Genomic DNA, 12,749 nt, shown 5'->3' with positions numbered 1-12,749 from the left:
TTGTTTGGGTGAGACTTAGAAAACATCAATTTTCCTGTTTTTAAACCTATGCATTGCAATATCTCAGCAACTTAAGGTCGTATCAACAAAGTCCGAAGAAGCAAAATATAGAGAATTTTCTCAGCTTTTCAAAAATATTTTTTTCAAAACTGGGCAAACATGTGCACTCATTTTAAAAAATGAAAAACTGCGACTATTTTCAAAAAAGTCACTTAAATATGGCTATAACTTGAAAACGGTGCACTTTATCAAAATTTCACTAAAGTACTTTTTGATTGCAAATTTGATTTTACATCGAAAAATGAAGTTAAAAAATTTTTACGACCAAAATTTCGATTTTTTGAAAATATCAGTATTTATTAAAAAATTCATAACTCGGTCAATGATTTTTTTCACAACCTGGAAATTTCTGAAAAGTTGGCATTTTATGTTCTCTAAAACATATCAAAAAATAAAAAAAATTAAAAATAGTGTTTTTTTGTAAATCAAGTTTTAGTGATAAAAAGTTAAATAAAAAAATCACCAAATTTTTTTTACCGTGTATTATTTTTTTCCAGTGTAGTCCATATCCATACCTACAACTTTGCCGAAGACACCAAATCGATCAAAAAATTCCTTCAAAAGATACAGATTTTTGAATTTTCATACATCATTTTTGTATGGACATCTGCCAAATTTGTATGGAAAAATATATGGACAAACTAATGATGCAAAATGCCTTCTTTGGGCATACCGAAGGCACCAAAAAAGTTTCAGTCGGATTAAAAAATACAAAAATTAAAATTGAAGAAAAAAGATCGATTTCGTAGAGAATTGCTCTATTACATTTTTATGAAAATGTATTTTACACAAAGGCCTTTTACAAGCAGCTGGATTTTTACTTTGTTTTGCTGTGTATTTAAGCTGAAAATAGGTCTTCGGAAGCTTAATAAAACCTGTTAATTATAAAATGTTGCTTGGGATATTTGCTATCAAGACAAAATGTGCAGTTTTTTTCACGAAAATTCCATGAATCTTTTTTTAAAAAGCCAAATACGAAAAATTCACAAACATCGTTTAGAACTCGAGATTCGCGATTTACTGAAAAATTGCCTGTTTTCATAGAAAATATGATATTTTGTTCTGAAACATTGAAAAATCAGTTCAAATCACCCGTATTTAACTTAAAATCAACAATGTTTTGTATTCATAATGATCCAGAAAGTCGCAATTTTTCACTAACAATATGATAAAGTTGTAAAATGTTTTTTTAGCAAAGGTTATCAGTTTTCAACTTTATCAGGTTGTCAATGAAAAATGACGACTTTCTGGATGTAAAGAACATTATTGAAGGGACCTTTAACTATGAGGTGAAAAATTCAGACTCAAATTTGAAAAATATTTGCAGCAGCTTTAGAGATTTTACACTTTTGTTCATTCGTATTAGGCCGTTGCAAATATTTTTCATGTCGCCCCCCCTTCAAAATTGGTCCGAAAAATCAGGGGGCAAAAAAAATTTTTTTCAAAAAAATATCAAAATTTCAATGGAAATAGAAGTCTAATCAACTAAGAACAATCTAAAATGCGTTTTTCTGCATTGATTATCATATTTAACATGTTTGGACTCGTTTAAAATTATTTTGAACTTTTATGAAATTACACCGCAAAATCTTTTTTTTCACGTGAAAATAAAATTTTCCTCGGTACTTAGAAAATTTGGAAATCAATGATTGCAAAACAACTGGAAAGGTGTATGATGCATTTTAAAACACTTTTTTCATTCAAATGTTGACACCACAGAGTAAGACAGAGTTACCAATGCCACTTGATTTTTGGTTCCACTTTGTGGTACATCCCAGGTACATCGCACGCCTGCTACCAGCAAACCTTATGGAGCCAAAAAATGAAGTGACATTTATTCGGACTGGTCACTCTGGGTTACTCTGTGTTGACACCGTGGCCTGTAATTTAAACTTTTAACTTTTTTATTTTTTTTTGCCCCCTCCCCCTTGACTTTGATTAGAGCCGAGGGACATAAACTTCAAAAAATATTTGCAACGGCCCTATTGGAAAAAAAATCTCATTTTTTTGGCTTCATTTTTTAATGTAAACTTATGTTTGAAATCGAAAAGTACATTACAGAAATTTTGATCATGTACGCCGTTTTTTAGGTAAAGCCACTTAAAGTTTAATGTTTACTAAAAAAATAAGTTTTTCAATTTTTTAAAGTAGTGTTTATGAATGTTTATTAATGAAAATATTTGTTTTAAGTACAGTAAATTTCATATAAATTTGACTAAGTAACATTAAATATTGGTCCTTTGGTTGCTGAGGTACTGTCATCAAGGGTGACATTCGGCCTGGGTGTGAGATTGAGTCATACAAAAATGCTGAAATTTGTATGACCCAATCTCACCCCTAGGACCCAATTTCACCACTGATGAAGGTACAGCGGATATAAGAAAAAGAAAGAGGAAATTGAAGTTTTCTAAGTCTTACTAAAACTTCTTGTTAAGGGATTTTTAAAATTTCAATTCTAATCAAAATCGACACCTAATGCTGTCAAAAGCAACCATGAATCAGGTGTATTATTATTATTAAACAACCAGCAACATAAAATACCTTCGAAGTTTAGATAAAATCGAACTGGTTCGATCTGCTTAGTTCTCAATTCAGGTTGGAGTTGCTTCGAATGAAACGAGAGTCTTTTATGCTGGGATTCCCGTGCAAAATTCAGTGGATCCTAATTAGATGTGTTTACGGGTATTCTGGCTATCGAAAACAACCAGCAAAATTACTTCACTGGAAGTGGCTAGCCGAAATTTTGTTCAATAACTTGCGCAGTGTTCATCAGGTAAAATTTGTAATTTACGCTAAAAATGAGAATTACTTTGCTCTCTTATACTAGGTAAAAGCCGGGGCAAACATTCTCCGGAACAGTTTAGAACGCATGGTAAACTGATTTTCATGAATTGATAAACTAGTTGTTTATGACTTTTTAAACAACTTTCAGCATATCAGTGTAATTATGAGTTTTATGTATTTGTTTTTCAAAAACTTATTTATTTTGCAAGTTTTAATAGTGGTGTAATCTCTGAATTATTTATATAACGAAGCCTACTTACGTTAAGCTTTACTTCAAGTGACTTCCTGCCAGCCTTAATCGTTCTTGCCAGAATTCATTGGCTCCCCCAAAATGTTTCCCCGTTGTCCTTCTTCCCATAACAGAATTACTGTTGCTTTTAAATATAGTCCACCGGAAGCTGAGGGAAGCTGGGCTGTATCCCATCTGGCACCCAGGATCACGAACCATATTTTCACTGATTTTACGAGATAATCAACTTTTAGCCTCCTCCCTTTTGCGTTCACCCTGTTGTGGGTCTATTCAAAGAGGGACAAATCGCTTCATGAGTGCCTTCCCCGCGGCCACTGGAACGTGATTTTCCCGCTTTGAACTTTCTTTTTCCTCCCAAGCCTGGAGGGAACTCGATTCACGTGTTTATTCTGCTCCTCTGCGCTTTCGGTTACACGCCGGCAAAGTTGACCCTAAAGTGGCCAATATTTTGGGGAATTAAGGAAGGAAGAGTTGAGTGTGTCCCACCCACGCGGTGCGAGAGGCCATCAGGTTTAGCGATTTTATCGCGTCTTTAGCTTTGTGTGCCAGTTTTGGGGCTTGTAATCGGGGGCTTTTTATGGGGTGGATTTAGAATGAAAAATCCCGGCAGGAAGTAGTTAATGAGGGAGCACTTGCTGGAAAGAGCATAAACAATATTGATAAGGATTTATGCTTGTTTCATTGTTAAACTTCGGTTAAAGTTATTTTATTAAACTATAATTGGGAGGAAATAGAAAAAAAGTTTTGTTAGTTTTGTGACTGTGAAAATATTGCACTTTTGCCTCTATAATCCCCAAATTCTTATTGATTAGTTGTAAACAAATGTGATAACTTTTATTTTAATTTTAAGAACGCGTCCACAAACAGGGCATACCCCTTCATTAGGAAGGTCGTTTAGACACCACTTGCCTATCATTTTCAACATTTTCCTGATTTACCTAGGAAAATTGGCATTTTAAATACATAGTACTAATAATACAGCAAATCCATTTGAAAAGAGCCTAAACCGAAAAAAAGTTTTCCGATCGGGTCCAACATTTTTCTGGGGGTTTCTTAGCCGAAATAGTTAGACCCGTATTTTTTTTTTGTTTGGCCGTTAGGGTGACCTACATCGTGCAAGGGCGGTCCAAAAAACGAGCATTTTCGTCAATTTTCGCAAAAACCACATTTTTTCAAAAAATTAAAGCTCCGTGCCGTTTCAACCGATTCCAGCCCGTGGACGCAAATGAAAGGTGACTTTTAAGGAAAAATAAATTGAGATCCGAAAAACCCAGCCAAACATTTTAAAAAGTCATATGAAAACTTAAAATTGCGTTTTGATCGTATCTTGACCAAAGAGCCTATGTCTGTAAATGTTTTTATCGGATTCCTCGGAAAATTTCACATAACATATCCAAAATATGGCGTCGTTGAACCGTACGTTTCCGAGTTATGATTTTTTTGAAAATAAAAACTGGATTTATCGAAGCGCTTGGCAGTTTACGCTCGGACGTTCAAGCTACAACACACGTTATTGAGAGCGCTCTACAACCAAGTCGGTTCGTGTTCGACACACTTCGTGTGTTCATAACCTCACTTCGCGGAATCTATTCAAGGAATAGATAAAAATGGACAAAACCCGTAAAAACACCCTGAAAATTGTTTTCGCCAACGGAGCAAAGATTCCACTGCACCTGGACGTGTTAAAGTTCACTGCGTATGTTTTGAAGATCCCGGCACCTGACGTACATTCCATCTATCGCGATGAAAACGACCGCTGCTTCTACATAAAGTTCATCGACGAGCCCACGTTCAACGAGTTCACCGGAAGAATCGACGACCAGTACAGGTTCAAGTACAACGATGGAGAAGGAACGACCGTCAAGCTCGAGGTGGCCAGCCGCCTCTTCAGGTATGTCAGAATTTTCAATTTACCGCCGGAACTGGAAGACAAGGACATAGCTGCGGTTCTATCGCAATTCGGAACCATCAGACAACACGTGCGGGAGCGCTATCCCACTGATTACGGCTACGCTGTCTTCAGTGGTGTCCGCGGCGTGCATATGGAAATTGCCAAAGAACTTCCGCCGAACCTGTTCATCGGGCATTTCAAGGCACGACTGTATTACGATGGCCTCAAAAACAGATGCTTTTTCTGTAAAATGGAGGGCCACGTCAAGGCAAACTGTCCCAAGGCTGCCAGTACAAAGACCTCGGCGGCTCCTGGCTCGTACAGTGGTGTAGTCGCTGGTGCTATTGTCAACAATCTCGCTGATCTCTCGCTCCCGATGACGCTAACTCCGCTGACCTTGAAACCCAAAGACACGCCGTTTCCAGATCTCTCTCGCGAGATTTCGCCGACTCCAATCGGACCGTTTCTGAACAACAACGACAACAACGAAGACAAAGCCGACGACATCCGAATGGAGAACGACGAAGCAGCCGACGCGAATGTGGTGGTAGAAGCTGGAACAAGCCTGCTGAAACCGCCACAGCTGCCACCGGCTGACCAAGCCGGAGGAGAACGCAAGCCACGAGCACCCGAGCGGAAGCAGGACGGCGTTCTTGCCGAACTAGAAAACCGATCAAGATCACGTAGTCGCATCGAGGTTCCAGGTAAAGAAGGGGGAAAGGGGGGAAAGGGGGGAAGGGGGAGAAAGCCAAAGTCAAAGTAAACGATAATGGGGTTGCTGGGTATTTGGTGGGAAGGGGAAGGGATTTTTTTCTACGGGAAGAAACGAATCAGTTCGCTTAAAAGGGAAAATGGGTATGTAAAAGGAAAAACCGGATCTCAACTCATGATTATCTCACTGCAAAGTCTAACCATCAGAAAAATCTCGCTCACGTTTAGCTTTAAATTTGTTAGGGTGTCCCAAACATTGTTCATCGCGGTATCGGTGACGAATTGATTCAACTACTCTTCTCGCATCTGTTAAACAAAAAATGCCTTTTATTCGTAAAATAGCCACGGTTAATCTGAATGCCATCAACTCTGACGTAAAAAAATCTCTGCTAAAAGATTTCATTTGGATAAACGATTTAGATATTGTTTTTGTACAAGAACTTGCTTTTGAAAATTTTTCTTTTTTGAATACACATGCAGCAATCGTCAACATTAGTGAAGACGGTAAAGGAACAGGGATCCTTCTTCGGAACAATATTCAATTTTCAAATGTAGTTTTAAACACAAATGGTAGAATTTCATCAGTTTGCGTGGATTCTACGAATTTTATAAACATTTATGCTCATAGTGGTTCAAACCAGAAAAAAGAAAGAGATGAACTATTCAATGATACAATACTTATTCACTTAGCTCATGGAAAAGAAAACGTTTTATTGGGAGATTTCAATTGTGTACTTCTTCCAGATGATATGAATGGCACGACGAAAAACTTCTGTCATGGATTGAATTCATTGATAACTTCTCTTGAATTGAAAGACGTGGAAAAAACATTTTTGAAAAATAAAACAAATTTTACATTTTTTAGAGGAACTTCATGTTCCCGTTTAGATAGATATTATGCCTCAACTGATTTTATTACTCAAGTATTGGATGTGCACACTGTACCATTATCGTTTTCAGACCATCATGGTGTTATTTTGAAATTAAATATTTTGGATTCTACAAATTTAATTTTTACTGGAAGAGGATTTTGGAAACTAAACTCATATTTTTTAAAAAACGAAGATATTACGGCAAGATTCATGGAAATGTACAACGGACTCAAGAATAGGAACTCTTTTATGAATATAAGCACCTGGTGGAATAACGATTTTAAATCAAAAACGAAATACTTTTTCAAAAAAGAAAATCAAGAGCGCAATCAACAAGTCTGCAGAGAAAAAAGCTTTTATTATCAGTGTCTAAATGAACTTGCCCAGAAACAGAAAGATGGAGAACGCACATGCGACGAAATGAAAATAGTGAAGTCTAAAATTATGGAAATTGAACAAAGAAATATGATTTTTTACCGTTCAACTTACAAAAGTAGTAATATTTTAGAAAATGAAAAGCTTAGTTTGTATCAAATAACATCACGGATTAAAAACTCTACACCATCAAAACTTTTAAGCCTTCGAATAAACGATGAAATAACATCTAAAGTATCAGCTCTTAAACACGTTTTATATGAACATTTTAGTAATATTTTTAGTAAACAACCAGATATTGATGATAATTTTAGAACAATTTTGGATAACATAACAACTACGCTAAATGATGAAGACCGAGATAACTTATCAAAACCAATTGACGAAACCGAATTGAAATCTGCAATCTACTCTGCGTCCAACAATTCGTGTCCAGGGCCAGATGGCATAAATTATGATTTTTATAAAACTTTTTTTGAAATGATAAAAGATGATATGCTTAAATTATTTAACTCATACTTAAGAGAGGGCGAATATCCACCAGCGCTTTTTTCAGCGGGAATTATTACTCTAATTCCCAAAAAAGGAGACATCTACGATCTTAACAACCGGCGTCCCATAAGCATGTTAAACACGGATTACAAAATATTTTCAAAAATTTTGTGGATTCGATTACAACCTCTGATGAAAAAAATGTTAGGTCCTGGTCAATCAGCATGTATCACTGATTCGTCATGTGTTAACAATTTACGAATTTTACGAAATATTTTAATAAAAGCGAAACAAAGTAAACACTTTAAACGCATGTTGCTTAGTATAGATTTAGAAAAAGCCTTCGATCGAGTGGATCATGATTTTTTATGGAAAATTTTGGAACAATTTGGGTTTCCAGCCAATTTTATTGATTGTTTAAAAAAGCTGTATAAAAACGCAACTTCGAAAGTTTTATTTAATGGTTTTTTCACTGATTTCTTTCCTATCAACAGCTCAGTACGTCAAGGCTGTCCATTGAGTATGGCACTATTCTGTTTGTATATTGAACCACTGATACGCATGCTATATGCGTGTGTTGATGGGTGCTTGATAAGCAATTGCTTCGTCAAAGTAATTGCATATGCAGACGACATCAACATGCTCATCCGAAACGACCATGAGTTTGACACGGCCCTTGAACTAGTCAACTATTTCAGCATTTATGCTAAAATTAAGGTGAACATCGTTAAATCTCAATTCTTGAGGTTTAACAACTGTCGTTCAGGGCCCCATCAGATCAAGGAAGTTGAGCATCTAAAAGTGCTGGGAATTGATTTCTACCGAAACTTTGATTTGACCGTATCTTTCAATTATGATGATTTAATAAATAAAATAAAATATGCAATCTCTTTACACTCCCGCAGAAAACTCAATCTCTACCAAAAAGCATTTGTTTTGAACGTATATGTACTTTCTAAACTTTGGTATATTGCTCAAATCTTTCCACCGAATAACAAACACATAGCTTTAATAAGGCAAATTTGTTTTAAATTTCTCTGGCAAGGTTATTTTTATAGTGCAGCAAAAAATGAACTGTATCTTCCGATTTACAAAGGAGGTCTGGCTTTACAAGATATCGAATCAAAAACAAAAAGTCTATTTATCAAAAATTTATTGTTCACGACAAAGGATCCCAACCCTACCTGTGACGACTTCATGCTTAATCAAGAAAATAACCGGTTATTAACCCGCAACGGACGTGAATGGATTAAAAATGCTATTGAACTGAAGCCGAAAACGAATTTAAATACATGTAAACTTATTTATAATTCTTATATTGATCTACTAAACATAAAACCACGAATGCAAAATGAATTACCTAACCTGCAATGGGAAACTCTTTTCGAGAATATAGACAAACCATTCATATCAACAAGTACAAAAACAATATTATTTATAGTTTATAATGATTTAATATCAACTAGAAGTAAAATGTTCCGTCATAAAATAGCAGGAATCGACTCTAACAACTGTATTTTGTGTGGAAATATTGACACAATTACGCATCGCATTAGATGCTGCGGAGACGCGAAACTAGTTTGGAAGTGGATCACAAATATAATAAAAAATCGTTTTAAATTAAGTATTGTCGATCCAGAAGAGTTGTTGGCATTGCAGATAAATTCGAATAATTTTAGATACAATGCGGGTTTATGGCTAACCACAAGAGCAGTCCAATTCAATTTGGAAAATTTTGGAAAAAGTGACATAGATTGGATAACAGATTTCAGAAGCAGTATTCGGGACGAACGGTGGAATAATAGAATTTGCTTTAGCAAATTTTTCAAAAATGTTTTGGACATCTGTTAGGTTACAAAATTGTATTAAAACAGCGAGTAAAGAAGGCAGTGAAACAAGTTTTAGCTTTAACCAAATGTAAAACGTATTCATGAGTAAATAAACACGGTTTAAAATTAAAAAAAAAAAAAAAAAAAAAAAAAAAAAAAAAAAAAAAAAAAAAAAAAAAAAGCGCCAAGCGCACCCTAATAATCTCGGCTATAATAATTTCAGCTAAGGAACCCCAAGAAAAATGTTGAGCCTGATTGGAGAACTTATTTTTAGGTTTAGGCTCTTTTCAAATGGAATTGCTGGAAATGGAAAAACTGTATCCTTACAGGAATTATTTGATCGATGGCAAAGTTGAAGTAAAAGTAAGAACACAGAAAAAAAAATTACACGGATTTATTTTTGCTGTTTTTAAAATCAATTTCTGTCACTAAACATTATTTCCAAGAAAACCGTATTTTAATGTTTAATAAAGTGTACCGTTTTTTAGTTATAGCCATCCTCAAGGTAGCTTTTTGATAAAAGTTGCAGTTTTATTATTTTTTTTGAATAAAGTGCAAATTTTTTAAAAACATATAAGGCCGTTGCAAATACTTTTCAAAGTTTATGTCGACCCCCCTTCAAAATCGGTCCAAAAAATCAGGGGGCAAACAAAATATTTTTTCAAAAAACTTCAAAATTTCAAAGGAAATAGAAGTCTAACCAACTGAAAACAATTGGAAATGCATTTTCCTGCATTCAAAATCATATTTAGCATGTCTGGGATCGATCCAAAATATTTTCATTTGTTGTGAAAATCCAAAGCAAAAAGTTTTTTTTCGGCGAAAAAAAAAATCTCTTCAATACTTTCATATTTTAAACACTAATGATTGCAAAACAACTGGGCAGGTGTAAAATGCATTTTAAAACACTTTTTTCATCCAAATGTTGAGACCATGGCTTGTTATTTAAATTTTTATATTTTTTTATTTTTTTGCCCCCCCCCTTCCTCGACCCCGACCAGAGTCGAAGGACATAAACTTCAAAAAATATTTGCAACGGCCTAATTTTTTTTAAACATATAAGCTGGGATAATTACATTTTGCTTATTTGAATTCTATTGATGAGGCTTTTGGTTGCTGATAGGGCGTATTATTTTCCGTTCCGGGATTTATCGTAAAATAAAAATCCCGTAAATTGGTGAATTTTCCGGGTATTCCCGAAATTCAAGAGGAAGTTTACATTTTCTAAACTTTAACTTCAACAAAAAAAAAAGATAAAAACACTGATAGAACATTTTGATTGAAAATAAAATAAAATTAAGATTTATTTGAAATATTATAAATTTCTAAAGCATTCAAAACTGAGACTTGATAAAAAATCCTTAAATCGTATTATGATAATGTTGCCCGAAAATGCAAAAATATTTGCTCAAAAATTTGCTTCAAGTATTCGAATTATTTGAGTTGTGACTTCCTGAAATAGTATTTCATATTGAATTAAATTACGAGAATTAAAAGTTCAACCAAAAAAGTGCTTTACTGTTTTGTTCAAGAGCATAAAACAGGTAAGCTTTGGACTTGCTCTTTAAATAGTTATTTGTCATGAAAAACATAAATTCTGCATTGTAATTTTTCATTTCATGTGTTATAAGTTCATGTGAAAGTTTAAAAGAAATGTAATGTTTGTGGATTCATTTTATAATAATTATACTACACAGCAACAAAAAAAATAACCTGAATTTTTGGTATTGGTCAATTCAGAAGACAGTTTATAAATTCTGAAAAAAAAATCTTGAAATTGTATGATTTTTTACAAGCAGCTTATTATATGGATTTTCACACTTGTTCTGATAACAAACAGAATAATTGTAATATATGTTAAATTCGAGGACATTAGTTAAAACATTTCCCTTTTCTTGGGCTTTTTGTAACCCCGGGAAATTGGATGCCTTAGTTAAGGGTTAGCTCCACTTTTGAAAATATCAAAAATAATTGTTACTAAACATTTCGAAAAAAAAATTCTTGGTTATATTAAATCATAAGCACTATTTAATAAATTAAAAATAAAAATCTTAAATTGACTATACATTCCAAACGGTGCCCTTTATCGAAATATAACAATAATATTTTTTAATTAAAAATTTAATTTTAAAATAAAAAAAAAGAAATCAATTTTGACAGTTTCTTAAATTTCTTTTTGTAAATTATAACTTTGTCAAAGATAAAATAATTCAATTCAATTCAATTAGATTTTATCAGCAAATAATCAATTTACAATTTCGTGTTTCTTGTAACATAATAGAGTTTTGTGTTTCTTTCAGCTATGATTTGTACTATAGTTCATTTTGATGTAATTAAATATTCCAACAATGGATTTAGCAAGAGAAGAAAAAAAAATCCTTCTAGATTTGCTAAGGAAAAGGATAGGATAGAAATCTTAAAGGTTGGATAAAAAATGCGTAAAAATGGCGAGAGATAAAAACACACTTTTTCAAAAGTCTTTTCTTACGTTTCGGGTTACTTTTTTCCTTTCAGCAAAAAATCACTTCACTTTATAAATTGATGCATTACATTTTAAAAGAATTTGCAATTCATTCTATCAAAATTTAACGAAGACTGCTTTTTAGCTTTAATTAGTCTAATCGAATATTTAAGGATAAAACAGTAATTGTTATAACTTTTCAAAAAAGAATATATCTCAAAGGTTACTCCTCAAAAAGAATCGTTCTCATGCGAGTACTTAAAACTAATTGCTTCTCGCAAAGTACAGCTTTCCATTGTACACCTCCTTGCAGCCACCTTTCAGTATTCAAATTTCGGCAAGTCGTTAGTCAATTCCAATTTCCAGTAACACTGTAAACATTAAAAGGGCAAACAATAACATGGGCACCGAATAACTGCATCAACTTTGCCTGAGGTCCAGAATTTTCGGCTCCACCAGTAGCTAATCTCTCTGTGGGTGTGGAGTGGAGCGATACTTTGGTTTACTGGCAGCAAGTGCAAATTCAACCAGAACGATGTGGCCAAAGGGAATCGTTCCGGGGTCATGCAACATTGACACGTTGGACAAATTGTGTAAACAATTTTGTTTTATAAAAATATCAACAAATTGATAAAATTTGATGTTTTGATATTAAAAATTATTTTTTTTTCTCAAAAATTAAACCCACCCTGAAACAGCATCCAGTGTGGCCAAAACCCAACACGTGGAGTGATTCCCTTCAGTTTAGTGCTTCTGTGTATTTATGTTCGTTTTCATTTCGAGAGTAGTCCACAAAAAATTGATACAATTAATTTTGCATACATTTGGTGAAAAGGCCAAAGGAGGTGCGGGGGTCCAAGCCAGCTTTGCACACACACGGTATCGTTTTCCTGATGTTGGTCGTCCAGGCACGGGGTCACTCTCGATGATATTTTCGAGGGGTGTCGGAGGGTGTTAGGGGGGCAGCCTCAAATGTTGTTTCGACTGGATGTGACTTTGTTGAGTGCAACAGTTCGGTTTGGCC

This window comes from Culex pipiens, chromosome 2 (assembly GCF_016801865.2).
Source record: "Culex pipiens pallens isolate TS chromosome 2, TS_CPP_V2, whole genome shotgun sequence".
NCBI lineage: Eukaryota > Metazoa > Arthropoda > Insecta > Diptera > Culicidae > Culex > Culex pipiens.
This window is presented reverse-complemented; position numbering follows the sequence as displayed.